At 39.0% G+C, this 24,248-nt stretch overlaps 1 protein-coding gene across 12 annotated transcripts in view; it reads left to right on the top strand.

Annotated features, from left to right (window-relative positions):
* Positions 1–24,248, top strand: part of CELF4 (CUGBP, Elav-like family member 4) — a 703,503-nt gene that overhangs the window by 216,897 nt on the left and 462,358 nt on the right. The gene's annotated exons all lie outside the window — the stretch shown is intronic.

The following is a 24,248-nucleotide window of genomic DNA, read 5'->3' as shown; positions in this document are numbered from 1 at the left end:
CGTAATCTATTACAGGGCTTGGGCCACCATTGATCAATATGGCAAAGTCAATAATAGCTTTTGATTCCAGCATATTAGGCTGACTGTCAGATTCATGTTTATTAGAAGTTTTTACAAATAAGTCAGGCTTGAAGGAAAGAGAATATGAGTCAAAACTCCAGGTAGAAAGGCTGATTTTCTTTTTTTTTTTCCCCTCGGGGTTACTGTAGAATCATGGAATCATAGAATGATTTAGGTTGGAAGGGACCTTAAATACCATCTAATTCTAACACCCTGACATGCTGCACAGCTTTTTAAGGAGGGGAAAAAAAACTACCATTCCATACACAGAATAAGAAGCAAGTAAAATCCATTTGATTCAAGTTTTCAACTAAGGAGAATGAAGATTATCTGAGGGTTAAATTTGTAATGACCGAAGCCTCATATCTAATTGTTTCCCCCTGAAAATTCCATCTCTGTTAATAAGTCAATGCCATTAGTGCCTCAAACTCTTCTTGAAAAGAAAGAAATAAAAGCCCAAAATACTTTAGGCATTCCACATAACATCAAAGAGAAGTTATAACTGTAACATGAATTTATTTTAAATTTCCAGAAAACATGAGGACTGTTATATAAATAAAACAATTAAAACAATACAGTATGTTTTAAAAGAAGAAATCTAGAATCCTTTTTAGATCCATCACATATGTTACTACCTCTTAGTTTTAAACCAATGAATTTAGAATATTTTGACTGAAAAAAATGTTGTGAAAACACTAAATATATAAATACTTCAGTTATTACAGATATTATACTGGCAGGGGAAAGTGGAAGAATGAAGGTAAAAATATAGAACTGCTTGAATTTAATCTCCTCTATCTTGTTTAATCAAGCATGTCCCAAAATACTTCCTGAGAGTTAAACAATACCAGTACAGAGACAGTGAATTAGAGAGAAAGGGAAATTAAAAGGTATAAGGAAAGGAAAGAAAACAGCTATAATAGAAACTAATGGGAATAGACAAGAAAAAAAGGGAGTTTTTGCCTGATTTCAGGAAATATGGAATATAGCAACAAGGCCTGAACATAACAGTGACAAGATTGTTTTAAAGGCACACACAGAAGGTCTGTCTTGGATGAAATTAGAGCGATAGGAGCTAACAGAGGCAAATGAGATTTGTATGATTGGTAGAGAAACACACACAGCAGCACTTCGATTTTAGTTCTTATTTTTTAATCATCAACAGAGGTCAGTAAAATTAAATCTCTCCATTACAAGGGAAAGGCTCTTGAGCGAACAAAGGGGTGAACAAACCTGTTGGAGAGCAAGTAAGTCTGTGCGTCAAAGTTCAGCCTTGAAGGAATATGTAAGAAGAGCTACTTTCGTCCTTATCTAAGTCTCCTCTGAGACGTTAGTGCATCCAATGCATTTTAAAATTTGATGGATTTCTGTGGTCCTTATCTTCTTTGTTCTGCTGGTGCTTTGCCCTTCTGCTTTCCTTTGATCACTGCTTAGGATCAGTTTTGTGTAACGCTACTGGGGCAGAGTGTGTTGGCCGCCTTGCTTGCCGATGACCCAGCAAGAGTGGTACAAGGACATTACATAGAGAAGAGTTTTTCAAGAGATGCTGGGTGAACAGGTTTATCATAATTTATGAACTCACAGAGAAGGGAGCTTTGAAATCTTCCTCTATCCTGCCCTTCAGCATGTAACTCACTAGGTTTATACATGTTGGTAGGCTCACGCATTTTGGTAAGATCTGACAGGCCTGGAGCTCAAATGGCATCCCAGAATAAAAATAACAGGCTCTCACCATATGCCAGTGATGGTTTTAGTCAAGGACTAAAGCCTGTTTGGAGTAACATCATCAAACTGCTCTTTCATTCTTAAGATGGAGAATGGCTTCCACCAGTACACAACAGCAATGCCTGATTTCACTGCTGGATTCTGTAACGTTTTACACACAAAACTTCTGCAAGTCTGAGAAGTGAAAACCCGGGAAGTTTCTAAACTGCTGATTTCAGACACGAGAGTACAGCCAGGGGAAAGATCACTCTGTAATTGCCATGGGTTTATACACTTTCCTCAAACATCTGTTACAGGTCACTGTCAGAAACAGGTTATTTTGTTACAGACTTTTAGTCTGACCCAGGATGACAGTTTTTACGTTCTGATTAATAGCATTAATCCAACATCACCAACAACTCCTATAAATCCTCTTACCTGTTCTTCAGCTCTTACCTACAGAACCCCAAGAATGGGAACACTACAAAGAAAATTCTCCTTTTCCTTGCAGTGGGTATCTCTAAATCCAATCCAGTCTACCAGGTTTATCATTCATTCTTCTTTAAGCCTTGCCCTTATCTCTTGTCATTCCTCCTCTCTGATCCAGAGCATTTTGTGAAAGGATAGATGGTTGAAAACTAGAGTGAGGGCCAAGATGGTTGTCATTCCATCAGCAGAGGAGTACAGAGAGGTTTACATAGCATCACAGTACATTGTGTTTTCATTCCCATGTTGTCATCATGTCATCATTCAACAGAGGGTAACTTCCCCCCTTTTTTTTTTCTCCAAAGAAAATAGAGACATTATTTTTCAGCCTGCCAAACACATGTACTTAAGACAGGAAAGAAAACATGTTCATAACCCTACAATACTTGGAAGGGTATAACACATATTTTCATACTGGAATAAAACCTAAGTTTGCATCCAAGGCTTATTGCTGTACCTATACCAGAATGTTTTCAAGCATGTATCTTGTGGGCACAAAACTGTGTTCTGTAGCACTGGTGAGGCAAAGTGGATTAGTTCATTTTATTATCTTGTGACTAAGAAAAAAATCATTCTATACATTTAATGTACACACATGAACTTGAAGCCAAATCGTTCCAGAGTTAGTCTTTCAAAATGATTAACAGGACTGGGTTAGTTTCTACACTGTGCTGTAAAACGAGATCTGGTGCTTCTTTTCCTTGTTTTAGTTGCAATTCTTTTCTATCTGATATTTTAGTGGAAAGAAGGAATATGAAGTTTTTGATGGTTTTCTTCCTGATGCTGATGGGTTTGCTTGGTATACATTCATATGACCTTTCTTCTTTTCTCCAAGTTCTGTAGCCATCTACATGCAGAATGGCCTTTTTAGAGCATTTCTTGTGTGTTTAGTGCGACTAAGTCTCTGTTTAAGGTCCCCAACTACTAGCCTACAGGCAAGAATGAGAGAGAGAGAGAGTCCTTCTTTGTGGTAACTAACTCTTTACATAATGAGCCCTTTGCAAATTCTCCTTGCATACTTACCGACACCCCTGCAGTTACTTAAATGGGCATTATTGGTCACTAGGTCCCAAGGTCATTCAACAGAATGGGGTTGTTAAAAATAGGAATGAGGGTTCAAGGCACAGGGTCAAGAGAGATTAATTGAAAAATCTTCCGCAGGCCTGACATCATCTGTGGAATGGCAGTGCCCAGACACCTCCAGCTGCTGTTGCGTTTCTTGCGAATGTAAATGAATGGCTTCTTTTGTGGCAGTGGGGTGGTTTCCAGGCTGGGTTGTTCATTTTCTTTTTCTTTGCCTTTCATTTTATTTTTTCTTTCTTCCAGTTCATCTTCTTAAGTAGTCTTCTTCTCAGTGCCTTTTAGTCTTCCTTCCTGCCTTGTTCCCAGCTGTAACCTTTCAGTTTGTTGGACAGATGCAATTAAACATAAAGTTCTGATCAGCTTTGTGAAATCAGGATCCAGAGTAGAGGAAATGGTGTTTCTTTTACCACCCAACTTTGTGAAAGGGATGTCTTAGCAGACAGTTCACCATCACTGACACTTGAAAAAAGATTTCACAAATCAAAGTGCATTACTTCTCTTGCAGACAGAATTGCTCACATTTGGAGGTGGGTGAGTATTGCTTTTCTTCAACCTATGTAAGACATCAAAAGTGTTTGCCTAAAAGGCTCGGTAAATCTATTCCTTTCGTCAGCACTCATCCCTATTCTAACCTTCTGAGCTCTACTAGATCACGGCAAAAAATGAGCTCTGAAGGGAGTTCACATAGGTCACTAGAATCCCACCTTTGAGAACTAACCACAAACACAATCATAGAAAGTTTAGATGTTTTGAGGAGGGTGTCTTCTTTAAGGTGTCACAACTGGGGATTCATGGATAAATGTGTGTAATTAATACACATCTGACCTAATTGCCTAAACTCTATAGACAGATAGTGGAGAGAAACAGGCAATTCCAGAGAGTGATTCTCCTGACATCTACATTTGAATTAAATGGATCGTTCTCTAGAATTGACTATTTCCCCTTGGTTGTGAAGGTGACCTAGATGACTATCTCAGATGTAAATGCCAATACTGTAGATGACTAAATCTGTACCGATGATTCTGCTCCCAGCGTTCTGATGAAGATATGCCAGTACTGAATTGCTTCTGGCTATTTATGCCTTAGAAGAGCCTGAGATCAGGACTTGCATGCCAAGAGAACGCCCCTTCCCAATGTTTTTTTGGTGACGAAACAAGACAAGCAAAAGAACATGACCATTCAACGAACGTGTCCAAATTTATGCATCTTGCCCGTGGTAACCTTGAAATTTTGGTACAGAATTGGTAATAAGACTGAAGTGTCCTCAGTCGTATTCCAGTACCTTACCCTTAAAATCAACTATTTTCAGAACATGCTATTTTCAGAGTTTGAAGTTAGAATAATTTAAATTTGAGGCTTCTCACAGAGCTGGACAGATTTTATACCACGATGGCTTTAAGAAGTGTTGAATTTATTCCTTTCTCTGGTCAGAGAAGAGCTTTACCAGGGCAGAAGTCACAACGCAAATGCCAAGTTCCCATCTAATTAGGGTATGGTTCTCAATCTGCCAGTCACAACTTTTATCAGTCACCTTCTCCTGCTCCGATCTGCTGTGGAGGATCACTTCTCTCTCTCTTTCTTCTTTAAAGGAAAAAATATTATTAGGCTTTGAGGGCTCAAAACTGTTGCTGCCTGCACATCGCTAAAAATAATATAAATCAGTGCCGAGGGACCACTTGTATTTTGGCTGCATGAGGAACTTTAACAGCAAAAGAAAAAGGGGAAAACTCATCAGTGCATAGATCTCAAAAACTAGGATGCTGTGTCTGCAGCCTTTCAGAAAGTTCAGAAACCCATTAAAAACTTTATTTTTTATTTTATTTCTTTTGGCTTTTTCTCTCTGGTAAGTTATTCAGCCTTAACACAGTTCTCATTCACACTTTTCACCAGGCTTGTAATATAGCAAACAGGATCATCTCAAAATGATTGCTCCTCTAGAAATAGGTATGAAAAAATTGCAGGAAGAGATGTAGGTTTTAATTCTGCTTTAGACTCTGATTTCATACTTAAAGCTTACAATCACAGGTATAGGCAGCAGTGGTACAGCAGCCAAGAGTAAGTGCTGGAGGGATAAGTTGTGGTAATCATCATGTAAAGAGGAATACCAGAAAGGCAGCTCGAGGAGTGATAGAGAGGCAGAAGGAAGTCAGGCAACATCACCAGGACATGAAGAGTTAAAAAGAGGTCCATTTTCTTCAGACTTGACCTCTTCAACTTTCTGCATTTTATCCATATCTGATGTGGCCTTTGAAATTCACCTGGAAGAGCTGAACAGCTCTTCCAGGCATCTTCTTTATAGACTCATTTGTAAACACACATTTAAAAATTTCACACTGTTAATGATTCCCTTGATAAGCTGCTTGCTGAGGCAGCAGAGGATATTTAATGAATTTGAAATATTCCTCTATCCACCTCCATCCTCTTCCTCAGATGAAATATTGGCATTCAGGATCAGATCTGACCCACAATTTGGATCTATTAGAGCGAACTGTTGAACCAAGTTCTCCCCTGTGACAATACCAAATGAAGCAGAGGAATGAATATGTTTAACATGAACACGTCCATCTAGCCATTAAAGCACAGAAGATATTCTTTCACACATAAGCTTGAGATGCAGAAACAGTGATAAAAGCTAAACAATCCTTGAAGGCTAGATAGTAAAAAAATGGAACGATCAAGAAAAATACTCAGGTTGTCCGAACACCCTGCCCTGTGTCTTACCTACAAGACAGGCTTACTGACTGGATTTAGAGATCAAAGCCACTCACAGAGCTTCTTAGGGCTGTCTTAACCACACTTCTTGAATATCTTTTCTCATGGCTCATCCCTCCTTCATCTTTTTTTTTATTCAAACACACAGATCGTAAATCTGTTTAAGTAACGTGATAATGACCAAAGGAATGGTTATGATGTCACTAAAATGAGCTATATATAACCAACCTAGTGTATTATTGGTGGCAGACAAGACAAGGAGATGGGAGAAAAGAGAGGGAGGGAAAGTGCTTGGAGTTAAATACAGATGTTTATTAGCTTCCTGCTCAGAGTCACTACTTGAAAGTTAACGGATCGGTTTCCTTGCAGTTCTTCTGCCCCTTCACCTTCTGTTGCTGATGTATTAGAAGTTTAATTTTGATAGCAGAAGTATTCCCCCCATACCCCCTTCGGTTTACACTAGAGATCTGTGCTGTCTGATCTGTTTCACTGACATAGCACTATGCTATGGAGATGCTGCTAAGACATATTAAAGTCAGGTATTATCAGCTCGATGGCGTAATATTATTTTCATCTCATCGTCAATAGATTGTCCCCATAGTGACATGCTGCCAATGTGAAATGAATGAATGGAGCTGGAGAGGTTCATTGCACAGCAAGCACAGGAAATGAAATAAATAAAGGGGAGAGAAATCCAATGTTAAGTAGGAACAGGGAGACAGGATTTGGGAAGGTTGCATTCGCTGTTCTGCTAGAAATTGACCTAGTGATGGCACAGGGTTGGGTTTGTGTCTGGAGGATGCATAGCAGGAGTTTAAATTCTTCTTGACTAATGGAAATGGTTTGGTTTCATGGATAAATTAACAAGAGAAAAGTAATAGCCCTGCTCCTGCTGTAAACTTGAAAGATCTGAGTTTGGTTCAAGGGAAAGCCTATGAAACCCTACACGCAATCCTCCAAGTACTGAAGGATTGTACCAAACACCAAATCACCAATGTTTAAAATGTGGGGTATCATTGAATGTACTAAGCTGATATGTGGGAGATAAAGGTGGGTTCATGCTGCAGTCTTTCTTCATTCCTTGAACAGTTCATGTAACCTGTTTTCCCTTTTTTCCTCATTTCACTATCTGTCATTTGGGTTTAAACCTTGGTTCCTTCCCTGATGAGACTGAAATTTCTTAATGTTTGCCAGACATTTCCAAACTTTATAGGGCACTACATCCTTATACACACAGGCAGGGTCTGACCAAATGGTGGGAGGGGGGCAATTGTTGGTAAGGCACGGGTTGATCAGCTCATCTGAAGACTGGTCGTTATAATTGTGTTTTCTCAACCTGTTTCACCGGAAAAATTATGTAGTACTGTCATGGAGATTCTTAAGTAGCTCTGACTTAATCTAAAACTGTAAATTTGGCTTCAAGGGGCAGGATCACAGTCTGTGTCTGTCCTTCAACTTTTGAACTCTGCTGATTTCAGATATATTAAGAAGTGGGGGTAAAAAGATTCAAACACATTCTGTTCTAACATGAATTTTGGAAACGGGTAGAATGGTGGGTGAAAGGAACTCCCACTGCTTCCAGTGAAGAAATAGCTAATTGATGTTCTCCTGTATTAGACATCAGAGAATCCAGTCACAAGAAACCCATTGGCAAACAGTTCTCATTATTTTCATAAAGTCTGAAATTACTTGTTCCTGTTTAGGAACTAGTTTCAAATATTGAGGAAGGAGCTTCCAACTCTATCTGTTATACCAGTAAACTGAAGTATACTACAGAAAATTAACAGCATTAACAATAAACCTTTTGCTAATGACCAGCAGCATAGGTAACTGATTTTATGGGCCTCTAGGCAGCATCTCAAACTGGCTTTACATATGTACTTGATTGAGCTTTGTGATGGATTTAGGCTGAAGAATCTCACTTCAAAGTATTTCTAACCTTTCTTTCCTCTCTCTGTGTGCTGCTTCATCTCTCTTGGTACAACTCACACAGATCACTGGAGAGAGTTGTCCATGGTTCAAGTTGCTACACTCAGCCAGGATCAATGCAAGCCAGTCCCATTTCCCTTGTTTTTACAGTCCAGTCTGTGCATCTGCTGTCCTCAGTTGGAAACACTTGTCTATCTTCACACCCTAGACTTGTTGCTTCGACTGAAACCTGTTAGAATTAAAACGTTAAAGATGCATCTGATGGAACCTGCACGCAGCAAAACGCCAATTGGTGCTTCAAACAGGTATTAAGCTCCATCAGCCAGGCAGGGAAACCAGCAGAGGAAGGACCCACTTGCTTGATTAGGTCTCGATGAGCTACTCTACAAGCTTCAGAAAAGAAAGCCTTACTCTTGTAACTTATCTAAATTAAAGTAAACAAACAACACAGTGTTCGCGTCCACACACACTTTTGCATCCTGGCTCTGTTCAGATAATTAAGATTCATATTTTCACTTTGTCATAGCTGTATAACCAGTGAATATTGCAGACTGCTCCCTGCGTCCCATGAGAAACTGATATCCACTTCCATTTGATGGGTGGAGACAAAGCAGAGACAGAAGCAAAGCTGCCTGTGCTCTATTGCATGAGGATGATGTCCTGAGTCACAAACATTTGGGCTTATAAAAGGACCAGTTAGATGTAAAATTTTCTTTAGTCTTATAGCGACATCCTTCAGTTGCTTTCAAATCAAGTGTGTTTAAAAAGTAAAATGAGTGGAGCCTCAAAATAGCTAGAGGATCTCTTAGCAGTTCCATAGAGGTGTTTATTCCTTTCCATCTATTTCCACAGCAGGTCAGTTTTGTTTCCAAGAACCTAGATTTGACTGCAATGAAAGCATTCTACCCAATGACAGATTTTTTGAAGATTCAACATGTTTTAACAGTTGTTTAGAGTAATATTAATATCTCTCATATTTATTGACCACTAGGGGAAGGGTGGGGGAGGTAAATTCATCCACATGAGAGAGATTGAGTGCTGACCAGTGGCTCACTGTATTTGTCTACGTGAAAGGAAAGCCTTTGCTTGCTCTTTTCTTCATTTGCTGAAGAACAATTTGAATCTGTGACCTCAGTCTTCCTAAATGAGTCCCCCAATGACAGAATTTTCATGCCTGCACCCATTTTCCCTACAAATGCTTCATTATTTATACAAGATAAAACTCTTTGAACTGTAAGGACTGACAGGTTAAGGTATACAGGATGTTAAAGCCTCCGGCAAAAGTTTCTGTTTTGTCTGTTATCTAGGCTTGAACCCAGGGATCTCACAAGTACCTTAACCATCTGTCTGTTCAAGGTCTCTCTGCCCGCCATCCATTTATTATGGAATGAATAAAAGCAAAATAGACATCAGACACCAAATATAAAAATCCCAGGGGATATAAAAGTAAAACAATACCTGACTGATTTTAGCCATTTGTGTTTTTCTTATCTATGTTATTCAGGAGGGTGGAAGGAGGACCTGTTTGCTTTTTAATTGATCTTATTGACAGAAAATTAAAACTGTTGTTGAATTCTGTAACGAATCCTTTAAAATGCATGTACATATTTTGCCTTTCAGAATACACACAAGGTTTAATAATTTATATCTATAGAATTGGTTTTATTTGTGGTAAACTCTTCAAACTTTAAAGGACTTTTTCTTAAATCAAATAGTTGAAACTCTGTTAAATTTTATAAATATTTTCCATAAGGTTAAAGGATAGGGTAGACTTGCCAAAGGGAGCTATTTTTGTTCTCCTAGAGATGGTCCAAAATAAGAAGGACTAGAATAAGACTCTGTCACTGTTCATTTTTGTTGCCTGCTGCATTATTGATGCAGGGATGGAGAAGAGTAAGAAGTGGTGAGTTAAACAGGGATGTATCAGTTGGTCCTGATCTCTTACAGCCTGTCTTTCTGTCTAGGACTTTCAGCATCAGTCACACACTTTCAAAGAGTTTTAGAGCTCTATTCAAGGACAACTTACCACTGGATAATTAAAAAAAAAAATACCACCACTATTCAGCACTTTTAGTAGACTTTTGGAGTCACAGTAGTTCTAGGAAGTCATTGGATAAATTGAATTATGTTTCATCTTGCAGACGAAGCAAATACATATTTTCATGCTGACAAAACCAGTGACAATTGGTGATCTGCTGGTGCCCAAAGTACCACCTCTATCTCCAGAGTGAGAAATCTTCTAGGGCTTGGGAACCTCAGAGGAGGTAACGATTGCAAACACTTTGACCTTCATCCCAGTAAGGTGAGATGTCCAGATAACTGGCTTGGGGAAACTGAAGATCATTACTTGGGTCTGTACAGAAACAGAGGAGAGTCCCACACTTCACAGGGCATGAGGAATTGAAATTCAGTGCATCTTTGAAAGAAAGCATCCATAGAGAAAAAAAAAAAAAAAAGAAGAAAGAAAGCAAAACAGAAACCCCTCAACAGTCACTTCTCCAAAAAGACTTTCTTGACAAGGTGAGTTGGATGTTGGTAAAGCTGGATGAGGGTGGTTTGGAGAAGAGTCTGCTGCCAGTTGTTGATCGTCTGATGGAGCTGATGGGAACATTGGCTGAGCCTCTGCCCTCATTGTGTTCATTAGCATTCACACCATTCACTGGCCACCCCCTTGCACCAAAGACATTTTCTGAGCTTGCTAATTTTCATGAAAGCAAGTGGGGTCACTTTCCACCTTTTTTCCTCATCTCGACAAGGCTTGTCCCCTAGAGAGCTGAGAAGAAAGGCGCTTTCTTGTTGTCATCTGTGCAATTATCAGCTTTGAACACGATGGCAATTTGTTGTTGTTGTTGATTTCCTTTGTTATGCAAATGTACCAACTCATTCTCTGAGTGCTTTTTTCCCCCACACAGCATAAAAAGGAATATTACACATTTAATTTCATGTTATCATTTGTTTCCCTCTGAGATTTCCTCCAGCCATTTTTTTGTCTTCTTCAGAAGGCTAGTGGGAGCTAAGCAGTGGCATTTTGAATTCTGACTTTGTCACTTCTATTTACTTTTTATCATAAAGGGGTATTGTCAATAGGTCTTATGTGGCTCCTATAAAACCCATTTAGGAATTTAAATCTCCACTAAAACACAGAATTTATGCTTCCTTTTATGATTTATGAGTAGAAGACTAAATTCTGCTTTTAATAGTCTTCCCATTTATATTCAAAGCAATCAGCTTACATGCTGCACGAGCCTTAAAGTTGTTAGTGCACAACTAAAGAGAATAAAAGCAGGAGGATGTAGAGAGAGGCCTAAGCCAGGAAGTTCAGAATAGAATTCAAATTAGGACTTCTCCAGGGCTTTAAGATGCTGTAACTCTCTGACTCTTATTATGGTTCAACTCCTCTATGCATCCTGTATATCACCCTTTGGGAAGAAAAGCAATATTTGAAATCAAGAAGAAGGAATCTTTTTTTTCTTTCTTTTTTTTTTTTTTGATCACATAACCAAACCTCAACTGATTCACTCACAAGTCTAAATCACTCAAGAAGCTGCACGCTTCTCTGACTCAATTGTTCAAAACTTACTGGTCTGTACTGCTAAGGTGGAAAGTAGTCAAAACCAGACTTTTTTATGACATCTGTTCCTACTCATTTTCAGACAAATTTAGTAGTTTTAGTATTTACTTTTTTTTAAATCAAAGTGAGTAATAACATTGGCAATACTTGGCTGTAATAATGCTTAGGATAAATGAAATAGACTGACTAGTACTTAGGTGTTTTCAGGTTTTTTGATTCATTTAATTTCTTTCCTCTGAATTTTGAGAAAGAGTAAGTGGAACAGGACAAAACTCTTACCTCGTCTGGCCAATTACTGGTAATATCTACCTATCAATAACTGCAGATTCATATCTCTTGATTTACGTATTTGGAAAGGCTATTTGTTGGATGTCAGTTTAATTTGTCTTCTTTTTGATCTCACTGGAATAAATCTAAAAGTCTTCAAATAAATGAATGACTCTGGAGTAACACTATCCTAACAAAAATTATATTGTTTCTAAGACATGCCTAAAATATCCCATATCTCTTAAGGGTTAGATTATTAACCTAAATTTTTGCAACATCCTGACATCCTTTGCTCTGATGTTATCATCATTGCATGCAGAGCAGTCTCACAGACTGTACCTCAAAAATGGGGCCCAGAAGTTATCTATTTATTACAGAATACCTTTTGCTGATGAACTCTGTTGCAAATGATTTTATGCCCGGTGGGTTTTAAAGGAGTTCTCACAGATCATTATTGAGGTTCTGAGGAATGAATATGAGAGAGAATGCATCAAAACGTGGCCAGCTGAAAAATATCTCCTACTATAAGTATTAGTATGTCTATTGATGAGCATTGTAGTGTGTATAGAAAGCTTTGTCTTTACTATAGATTTAGGAACATGCTATGCTGGAGCTGAAATAGGTTTCTTGATGAAACTGCGATGAATTCAGTCAGCATACATAACAGCCTGGTCTGTCTCCCAGTCTGAAGTATGCAGAGAAGAAGCATGCAGCAAGATAGTTCCCTAAGTTCCTTTTAAACTCTGCGTTTCAGGCCCTTCCAAGAAAATAGTCAAAACCTACATATGGAACACCATGTGGGTAGCCAGGTTCCCTTGTGCTACTTACTAGTAATTGCACCATCCTCTTTGAGTTTTACTCTTAAGAGTGAGCAACAAAGCCTATGGTGAAACTAATGTATTATTTCATTCACAGCCTTTTATGTGTTTGTTTAAAGTGGGTTTGGGGTTTTTGTTTGTTTGTTTGGGATTTTTTTCTTGTGTTTGGGTTTTGGGTTTTTGTTTTTTTTATTGTCTTCCTGGGAAGATATGATAGAATTCAGAGTGCTACCTAGCTACCTATATTTTTCCATACAGAACTTCTAGTGCTGTGAATGTGGACCACAAGAAGCTTGGAGGTTATACTTTCATTAGGCATAGCAATGGTTTGTGTGTGTCAGGCAAACCAGACTTGGATATCGGGAGAAACAAATGCAAGGCAGGGAGTGAGCACAGTGGCCAGTCTAAATCCTTGAGGGCAGCCCATAATGAAGTTGCCTCATAAAAAGAAGGGTATAATGGAGAGTGCCCCTATAGTTTGTCTAGCACAGGCTCAGAGCACTTCTTGTTTCCACTGATTCCAACTGTTTACAGGCTTCCACTTGAGGGATAGGTGTCTTGGGCCACTCAACCTTTCATTAGCAGTGACAGATGGCAGAGACTGTCCACTTTCTGGATTTAAAAGGGAAGTAGAATTACTACATACATACAAAAGGGCTAAATCTGTAATTCTGCTGTTTGCTGAATGTCTTTCACTGGGATTATGCCAAGGATGACTTTCACCTAAGTGCAAAACTTTAATAGATCCTAACTTACTCTGTCCATTGCTCTGCAGAGCTAATTCAGGCCCTTCTCCATACCTGCAGTGAAACAAGGATGGGGCTTACTAATTCCAGGACTCACAAAGCAGTAGATGAGGTCAGAAATTTACCCATTTCTCATTCCCAGTCATGTGCTGGGTACCAAAAATAGGTCATAACTGTTACCATCAATTTAGAAAGAAGATTTTTCTAACAGGGTAGCCAGGACTTACTTCCCTGGTGAATCTCTGCTTTGGATCTATATGCTCACTCTTCCAATTATGAGTGCTATGATAAAATGTCTTCACAAAGGACAACCTATTTCCATAGCATCAGTCAGTATCATTTAAACTCCAGTGCCCTTGCTGACTAGGTTTATAAAAATGACAGCTACAGGTCATCCCAAACTCTTGGATCAGAAGAAGCAGCTGACTTTGTGAACGGCCATTTTTTTTCTTATATTATGCTCAGAGGGATAAACAAAGCCCCTTTTGAAATATTCATACCACTGGCCCACCTGGGGTATAAAATATCCAGAAGGTAAATAATGAGCTAAGGTTTCACAAAATATATCCTCAGCCAGAATGGATCACACTAGTTTCTTACAAAGTCCCAGAAAAATAACTTCCTTAAACTTATTCCTGCTTTGGATAACAATGTGTTTTCAGGAGCAGGGGAAGTGGCTCAGTGTCCCAGGAGATTGTAAGTCTTTGACCCTGGAGATATCATATTTTAATGAAATACAACGATGAAATATTTTCCATATAGACCTCAGTTAGTACTCACACAGATTGGAGCTGGCCCAGTGCAAATCATCTCTAGGCTGTGTTGAGTTGCTTTAGCATGTTGCTGACCTTGGCTTTTATCCCCTAATTTTCACTGTAGCTATTTAGCTTGGAGTAAACTCTTGACCAACCATTGTTTACATGACTTTTTTTTTTTCAGGATTGGCATGTGCAGGGCCTGACATAGAATAGGTCATGGAAATTGTCTACCATCAGCGTAGCACATATACATAAGGAAAATGAGAAATGCCCATGGAATCAAACCAATTGTTCATCAGTCCCAGTGTTCAGTCTTCAGCAGAAGCAGTAAGAGATCCTACTTAAGGAGAGCAAGCAAAACAAGTCACTGTCTGCAAACTATTCCTTTTGTGCTCCCACACCTCATCCTGTTGGTCTCTATTTTACAGACTACTGTCTGTGAGCAACTAGTCCCTTTATAAACCAGCTGATATTGTCCTTCCACACAGTCTCCTGCAGTAGCAAATTCCAGAGGTTCGCAACTTACTGCATAAAGAAGATTTTATTTTTGGCAGTTTTAAACAAATCTACTGCTACTTTCATTTTTCCTCATTTCTTTTATTGCATGACCTGTTGAAATACATTTCCACGTTCAACTCATCCAGTGCTTTCACCTTTTGTAAATCTCTGCGATATTGCACCTCGTATTCCTGAATTAACCCAGTCCTTCAATTTCCCCTCAGGAGGCAGCCCCCGTATGGCCCTTCATTGTACCTTCCTTAACTTCAGTATGTCTGTCTTGAGATGTGGAAGGCAGAAAAACACACGGTGTTCAAGATGTGGGTGCACCGTACCTTTAGAGAGAGGCAAAATTATGTATCCTGTCTCATTATTGATACCTTCATGATGGTGCCCGGTATCTCATTGGCTTTTTTCAGCTGACACTGCTCATTGAGTCAAATGTTTCAAACACCTGTCCACATGAAGCCAAGATTTCTTACCTGAACTGTAACTGCCAGTTTCATGTTCAGCATTGTGAACCATCAGTGATTGTTTAGGGTTTTTTCACTTGCATTACTTTAGGTTTATCCACATTGGAGCTTATTTGTCAACCATGTGTACACTTTTATGCAGCTCCTAGTCAACACAGAAGTGATTATCATATCTACAAAGTTGGATATTCCTCTGCTTATTTTTTTACCAGATCATGGACAAAGACATTGAATAAAATTGCTTCCAGGACCAATCCCTATTGATTTGTCTCTTGAAAAGTCTCTTCTCTTTAATATTCCTTGTCTTTCATCCATGTGTTTACAGTCACCCTGCTAGAAATTCAGCAGGTTATTGAGGTGGGGTTTCCCTTCACAGGATCCATGCTGCCCAACAGAAAATATAATTCATGTACTGTATGATTTTATTGTTTATTATAGACTCTGTCATCTTTCAAGGGATGGAAGTCAGACTCACCAGTCTGCAGTTCCTAAGATTCTCCCTAGAGTCCTATACACTCTGAGCGAGGTCAATCTTTGATTAGAAGTTATAGCCTGTCAGTATTGGTTTTGATAGCTGTGTTAGGAATCTCCTCCCATGGACTTTCTTGCACAGTTAGCCCCCGAAGTACAGTGAGAGAAATGTGCTTCCATTTGAAGAAAACTGACATTTCACTCTCCCCCAGTTTTTTTGAATGAGTGAAATAAAAAGGTAATGTTGATTTTGTCATTAAAAATACAGTGAAACAAATGTAGCTTTGTGTCATGCCAAAGGTAGGGGGAGGGGCACCACAAAAAAATATACAAAAAGTGCTTTCTCTCACTACAGTAGAATATCATGCAAAAATTTGCTCACGGGGTGTTTTTTTGGCTTTGTAGAATAAGGGTGTCATTCCTTATTCTGTTTCTGCTTTGGAAATAGCATATCTAGGACTTTCAGACTCTTAACACAAAAAAACATCTCTGTAATAAGCAGATGTGAAATATGAATGACTCTTTTCAACTGATTACTACTACAGGCATAAAGAGCTAGGACAGTCCAGCAAGACTGAGATATACCAGTCCTTTGCTAAGTATCTCATTTTGCTGATTCAAATGTCTCTGTAGTCAGGGTTGTTTGAACAGAATCAAATTTACTTGTAATGAGCCATATAGTGATTCTCTTGTCTTTTTTTTTCCCTTTTCTTTTCCTCTTGTCTTCACATTAATTTCTGCAAAAAAGCACATCTGATTTTGTAATGAGCCAAGCAACTGTTTCTCAATTACACCAAATTTTACTGCTCCTCAGTTGACGTTTAGAGGCATGGAAACTTCAATATCATCAAAGGTCCTCCTCACAAAAAAAAAAAATCATAATAATTCTTCACCAGTTTCATGAAATTTTCAATATAAAATTGCTCAGTGGATACTTGAGTAAGGAATACTTTCTACCAAATTCTTACAGTTGCTTCTAGAACACCATAGATCCATGGCAATGAAATCCAAATTGCCCACAACAGTAAACTGACGATTGCCGCACACGTCTAAGTCCTGTTTTATAAGTTTCCTCTTTCTAATGCATCTTTTTTTAATGTATGATTTTGAAAATGTGCTACGACTAGCAAGTGGTGCATGCATCTTTGGACATGAATAGAGCAGCAGTCGGATATGGGCGGTCCAAGGAGAGCAGTGCTGAAATAGGAACTACTTTACTCTGAATTATTAAAAAAAAAAAAATAAAAATAAAAAAAAAAGAAAAAAAGAAAAAAAAAAGGGTGATATTTGTTCTTTCTTTTGGTTTTCCTGTAATCTGTGTCCTTTCTACAGCAACTGTTTCGGGTCTCTTTATTTCTTAGACCCTCTCTGACTAACCGTCACTCAGTATGTGTCTTTCCAAGCCAGCTCATTCCAGTTTCTAAATCTCTCTCTGTCCTGCCCTCAACCCCCTGCCGCGATATTTCCATATGTATGAAGGACACAACTTTATTCCTATAGTTTCTCTCTTTCTTGTGCTTTTTGAGAATCTGGACTGGGAACTTTATTCCTTGCTGAGGGACTTCAAAGCACCGTGAGATGTTTATATATGAGCCAAGACTCTTGCACTCAAATACTTGAGAAATGTGTATGTGAAGGAAGACAGGAGAAAATCCAATACGGTTACAGACCAGAAAGAAAATGTCATCATATGGGAAAAGATCTCAACATGTCTTTGATTCATGTCAAACTCAGTAGAAACAACAGATATTATATAGTTAAGTTTCTGTGCATGAGAGGCCATAGGGATTGATGTCCCAGTTCCTGCAGCTCGAGGAGAATCCATGCAGATCAGTCTGTACTTGTAAGAACTGTTTCATCATTTAGCAATGACCATCAGTGGTGACAGTCACAGATTACTTTCTTCTCTCTCCATCAGGTATCTCTATCCTGAGCAAAACGAGTTTTCTTCTTGAAGCCAAAGTGTGAGACGTGTTAGCTACAGACAGGGTTGTCTTGCACCTTTGAGTTTCCTGTTTAAGCTGGAAGGAAACATTGCCAGCAACCCCAGCAATTTATGCTAGTAATGTTTCATAGCCACCCACCTTCATTACACTTTACTTTCCCTCTGTTTTTCTCAATATTTAAATTATTTTCTATGTTAAAAAGGAGGGGTATAAGAACCAGGCATTCCCCTTTTTTCCTAGCAGTATGATGACCTACTCTCTGACATTGAAGATCAAGGCAATATGCTCTGGGCTGCAGAATCTTCCCAAATACCAACAGCCATTCATCATCTGTCCTGTGGCAGAAGCACTGGCATGAATCTCCACATCTGGCTGAATGTGGTGCCTCATTCAGTTCTGCTGGGTCTTAAATTGGTTTTCAACACATCTTTGTGAATCATGGGCAGCTAGAGAATCAAAAGTTTCTGTTGGAAACACCAAGGCAAAGAAACCCGAGTTTCACATAATTTTTGTTTATTTATTGGAAGACTAAATTCAGGAGAGACCCAAGTACTATAAATTGCAACCTAAGACATGTTTGAAAATAGTTTATCCTACCTTCCTCATGACCTCTTCCCTTCCTGAGACTAAATGGGACTTGGTGACCAACATCAGTATCTCTGTTGCTCTTGGTAGAAATTAAAATCCTGTGAAGCTGCCACAGTGAAAGACATTTGTCAGCGAAAATACAGTATAAGAATACAAGTTTTTGCTGTTCCTGGACACAAAGCCCACTCAGCTGTCACGGGAGTAACCAATGCAATGCAGTGAAATTCATCTCCCTCAGAATAAGCTGAATAATGAGAGACCAGATTCCTGTGAATTCTTTACATTAAGAGTTTGGTATGACCTGTCAGAGCTCAGATGGTGCTTTCAGTGCAGCTGAGTTCACCTGGCTTTTCAGTGCTAAGACACTTTCCAGAATATGACAGGAACTTTCACCATCACAGTCTGGCTTCAGACATTCCCTGTGGATGTCTGTCACCTCCCTCTATGGCCATACAGGCTCTACTTAAGATCTTTGCAGTGATGACAGTGCTGATGACCATTTTGACCTTTCTTAAGCTATTCATTCTTCCTTTCAGAGTTCCTTTTCCCTCTTTTTACCAGAATGGTTGCTTTTTTGTTTAATTATACTAATGTTGTGCAGCCTATCAATTACCCAGAGATGGGTCCTTTAGAGAACAATATGAGAACAAGAGTTTGCAGCAAATCCTTTGTTGTAGAAAGAGGTACAAAATTCCAAACAAAATTTCCAGAGGAACTGTCAATGTGACGATTTGCACTTCCCCTACAACTCAAGAAGCTGCATCTTCTTGAGGCAGATAATGGCTGGAGGAACTGTGATCTTTGTGCACATTTTCTTTGCCAAATACATATTGGAGACAGTCCTTACAGCAGACAAACACTGTGGTTTATACGCACTGCAGAGGGAGGTGATCAGGAGCTGACAAGGGTGTGGACCATGTTTAAGTTTCTGTCTGACTTGTCAAAATACAGAAGGAGAAATGAGATGTCATTGTGTAAGCCTTGACTAACATTGAAGGAGAAAATGGTAGCGCTTCTAAGTAATTTTGATTGCTTTGACTTTTACCGCTAGAATGGAGACCCATTTAGGGTGAAGTTTCTGAGGAGATTTTCAGCATTTTGAACTCCTCATCAAACTGGAAACAGCGTAGAGCAGGGAATTCCCTTGGTGGTCTGATGCTTGGATTCAAAGCATAGACAAGAGAGGAAAAGATCCCAAAAATCTACATGTAATGGAAGGCAAGAGGAGAGGCTGGGAAATCTATGCTAGTAAAGGGGCCTCAGAGCTGAGTATGAAAATGTTGTGAGTGTGAAGATCTCAACTGATAGTCTTTAGTCTAAGACTTTTTCTTCTTTTTGTTATCCAACCCTAGATCTCTTTGCTCTACTCCCCTATACACTGCTTGAAACTTCTCATGGAAAACCACTTCTTTGGCTGCAGTGATATCACACTAGCATAGCTGGGGAAGAAGGGATGGGAGCACAAGAAGACTGAAGGCAGACACTTTTATCCCCTTTCTGCCCCCATCTCTACATTCCCAGAAGTATTTTTTTCCAGATCCAGTGATATTTATTCTGGGGCTGATGTACAACAACCTCTGAGAGGTCAAAAGAATGTTGCCATTTACAGCAGTAAAAACACAATGACTGTCTGCTCCCAGATACGCAGTTTTTCTAGAAGTTCAGCTTTTCTCTTAAGCTATTAACTTTACATGGGGAATGTAGAAGCACAGAATAAACATCTTCAAGTGGGATGTGCCACAGAAAATACTAAGTCTCAGACTTTTCTGCCTCATGTCCTCCTGTGCAAGGAAGAAGGTAAATCATAAAAGAGTAATGACGAACAACTTGAATTGGGATATGAGGTGGGTAGTGAAGTGAAACCTTCTGTTAATTTGAGGAAACATTGCAAGACCTCACCTAGCAAAGTTCCCACTTACTTTGCTAACTCCAGCAGGTACTTCCCAAAGTTTGAATCTTACATATTCAGGGCAGACCAGACACTTTCAAACCTTAAAACAATCTCCTTCATGTAGCAAAAAACTGCATGACAACTTAAAGCATTCTCATGCACTCTGAGAGTGCCCCAATATTTTCTGACAGCTGACAAACTAAAAAGGACGAGGCTGTCAAATGCAAAGAATGGGTCCCCTCCTTTTGGCTCCTGTCCCTCTGGTCTATTCAATTAGGATTGATCAAGCTGTGTCAAAGGTCCCTTCTCTGTTTCAGTGGTCACCAAGAGCTTTCATGATGACTAATGATAGGCTATCCTTAAAAAGAAAGGGGGAAAAACAGAAAGGGTAATAGAAGGGTTTCTTTTTTCCTTTCTTTCTCCTATCCTTGTGTTTCAGTTAGGCACACTACCTTTACGGCACACTAGATGAAATTAATATATTTGTAATTGTCCAACCATATACCAGGCCCCTTTGCCTTCCAGCATCTGCCTCTCAAACAAAAACTATCACTCATTCAACCAAAAAAAAAAAAATTAATAAAGACAAGGTGGAGGATAAATGTTCTTCTTCCTCTGGAAGATATGGAAAATATTTGAACTCAAATATGGATAGCAAGCGGAAACTGGGTAGCATTGCCAACAAGAAACTTATACATTTCTTGGGTGTCTTACATACCTTTAAGAAATGTTGGACTCTTCCACCCCTGGTACTAGAATCGACTTGTAGCAGGACATGGCCCCATTCTCCTCCAGCAGTTTCCATATGTGTTCATATCTCCCCTAAAGACAATTTTTATGCCCTGTTTGCCTGTTTAATGATAACATTAAGGTTCCATTTACACTCAAAGGTAGATGTCATACTCTTCTTTGGAAGTGGATGTTAAGATTTTGGTCCACAGCAGCTATTTCCAGATTTTTATCATCTGTCAATCCTAAAACTGAATGTGAGTTGCAACAGATATTTCCTAGATGCTAAATTAGACCAGCACTAGAAAGCCAGAATGATCTGTGCCAAAGAGTTTAGATGAAGGCGATGGGATGACACTATGAACAGAATATGAATTTATGAAGAAAATTCTTATTATTGTAATAGCAATATAAAAATTGCATCTATCTCATTATCCTCAAAACTAGACAAGGAATGCCAGCTTCCATCAAAGGCTTCCAGCACACATCAATTATTACAAAATTTAGGTCTCTATGTAGTTACAAATCCTTATTTATTTTTAAGGGTTAATTTTCTCTTAAAGCTAAAATATATAAAAGAAAGGAATGGGGAGATCTTAAGAGATTTGAAAAGCTAATAAAGCCTGAGAGCCAAATCTGTTAGAGTAACACAGGTCTAGGGATTTTCCTTTCAAGTTCACACAAAACTTCCTGATTTTCACAACCCTATTCATATCTAGTATAAGTCTTTGGAAATTTCTACTTGGTCTTTAAAAATTATTTTTTTACCTGGGCATCTCAGTGAGTTCCAGTCACAACATGCCAGAAGGTGATCAGAACTGAGTATCACACTTGTAAAGATGCCTGACCTGGTGTTTGTGTTCTGCTCCTTAGGATTGGAACCAGTGTGCTCATGTTGAAATGTTAGAGATAGAAATTTTTTAAAATTCTGTTGTTTCTTTTCACAGACGTTTATGACACTTACTGTTGGTTGGTTTTTTTCCTAGTCTGACCTGAAAGAAGAATCGATCATTTATTACCAGAAAGTTTTATCAGATTTATGAATCCTTTTGTAATACTTAATAGTTTTCCAAAAGGATAGGAGGTGGTGGAATTCTCATATTCCAGTTAAACTCAGGGGTCACCCCCTTTTGCCTTTCCTTGAAGCCTTTGAAAATATGCTCCTAGATGCAAAAAAATACACTAATGTCAGAAACATAAATGAAATTTAAATACTGAGGTTGCACAGTATTTTGATTCTGTAACAACACAACACTGCATTTATCTTGAGCCTTTGCACTGAAGGATCCTAAACCATGATGCAAAGACTACAACTTTAGTCCTCAATGCCTGGAAGCAGCAACTGAACAGTTGTTCGGCCAAAAAGAAACTGAGGCAGACACAGATTGAATTAATCCAGGTTCACAGACAGTCAGGGAGGGTCCTGGCAATTTCGATAAATCAAAAGCTACAGGAATCACATGCAGAGAGGTCCTGGGAAGGTGAGAGGAAGAGACAGCTACCTAATTACTTACACAGATTATCACTTAAATCACTTATTATATGTTACTGGACCCCCAGAAGTCATCATCAGTGAGAAGATGCCATAGCTGCGCATGGACAGAGTAGAGACCCTGTCTCACAGAGCTTGCACTCTAAATCACTGGCTACTGATGCTGAAATGTAGCTCGCTGGCATAAAATGAAGTCACAAATTCCAAGCTGATAAGATTTTCTGCCATTATTGACATTAACTCTCACGGAAACAGAACTGCCAGCCCCACCAGCAGGAGCTGAGGAGGTGGTGTTGCAAGACAAACAGGTTTTGGGAGCAGTAAGAAGTCATGGAGTAAGGGAAAAGAGGAGGAGGAGAAGATGGTGGCAGGGAGGTCCATCTTAAAAAGCAAAAAGTGGGGAACAACATGTCCAAATGCACAAACAGATGAGGAGTGGGAGGGGAAGCAGAGAGAGAGGGGAAGGAGTTGAGCACAATTACATGATCACAAACAATATTTTTGCCACTGAAGAAGTCACCACCACCCTGGTGAGACACAGCAGCCAGCCAGACGTACTATTATCGCACAGCAGACACCAAGGAAAAAGTCTGAGATGAAGGCACGTGTACAACCCTGTGATGGTGACTTGATACATGATGCACTGGCTTCTTGGTTCATGACCTTGTGGCCAGTCCTCAGAAGGAAGAAAATATGCAGTAATAAAAGAGTCTTCAATCTAAGGGAACAAACATTGCAAGAAACAGAGACCAGAAGTTGAAATTAGATAAATGGATTTTTCTTTTTTAAGCAGAGTATAATTGCCTGTTGAAAAACAAGTGGTGTATTTTATATTAGTTTCTTAAAAAAAGAGTAGAGTGCTCTTTCAGAAGACTAATTTCAGCTTAAAAAGTCATTGTAGTTAATAAAGATCTAATAGGGAAATTCAGTGCCCAGTGCTATGTAGAGGGTCAGACAAAAGCAGTGATAGAGAACTGTTGGCATTGGTGTTATGCCTGGCGCTGAGGGAGGCCTGGACTGACACCAGCTGGTCTGTGCTGCCATGTTTTAAGTAACTTTGGCAAGAGGCACCTGAAAAATTTACAGTTGCAGTTGAAGGATCTAGAGGTCTTCAGAATTTCTGAATGAATGCGTTTACTTTCTGGAAACATAAGTATAATGTTTTGGTCAGGGTTCTTTTGGAAGGCTGTGGAAAGAGCAGCAGGCTTTAACAACAGACCAACATCTGTAAAACATATATCCAAATCCAATGCATTTGCAATTATAGCAGGGACATCCTATCTGAAGGTTTAAATTACATTTATGTCTCTGTTACATGATTGTCTAGAAAGATTGATTTCTTGCTGCAGCCAGTATTGTGGGGTAACTCTAGGGTTCATTATGCCAAAATAAATAAAGAAATAAAGAAAAATTGCTTACTAGCTCTTGTGGCAGCTAACACTTCTTGGCTAGGCTTAGCTTTCCATTTCTGTATGTCATGGATCTGCACTCTGAATAATGTCAAATGACTCTAAAATATACATCAGAAAACTGCAGATCTGTTAAGATTTCTAATCTTTACTGGTGAGAATCAACTTTTCATTGCACACAGAGAAACCAATTCCCATCTCCTCTCCCTCCAGAAATTAGAATGTACAGTGGAAAGGCTCCAAGTCGCTGCTGTTTAATGGCAAATTGGCTTGGGGCACCAGCAGTACTAGTTCTAAAATCATTAAGTGAGCTGCCACCAATACATCTTTCACAGTCAAGCTGTAGATAAATGGATGGTGAGATTGTCAAAGATGGAATTCAAAGTTACCAATGAGTCCTATCCTCATTTTCTTATTTTGTTTCAAATAATATTATTTCCTATTATTCCCTTCAAGTAGATGTATTTTTTTCAAGGTGGAAAACAAAGGGCTGTGGTAGGAGAAAGCAGAGAATAATTTTCCTCTCTAAAACAATCAACCTCTCTCCCTACTCCCCCTTCCCCAAGACCAAACTCCATTAGTAGTTTGCTTTGATAGGAAGGGGTAAGATTTGTAAA

This window comes from Lepidothrix coronata, unplaced genomic scaffold, assembly GCF_001604755.1.
Source record: "Lepidothrix coronata isolate B3197 unplaced genomic scaffold, Lepidothrix_coronata-1.0 Scaffold72, whole genome shotgun sequence".
NCBI lineage: Eukaryota > Metazoa > Chordata > Aves > Passeriformes > Pipridae > Lepidothrix > Lepidothrix coronata.
This window is presented reverse-complemented; position numbering and strand designations above follow the sequence as displayed.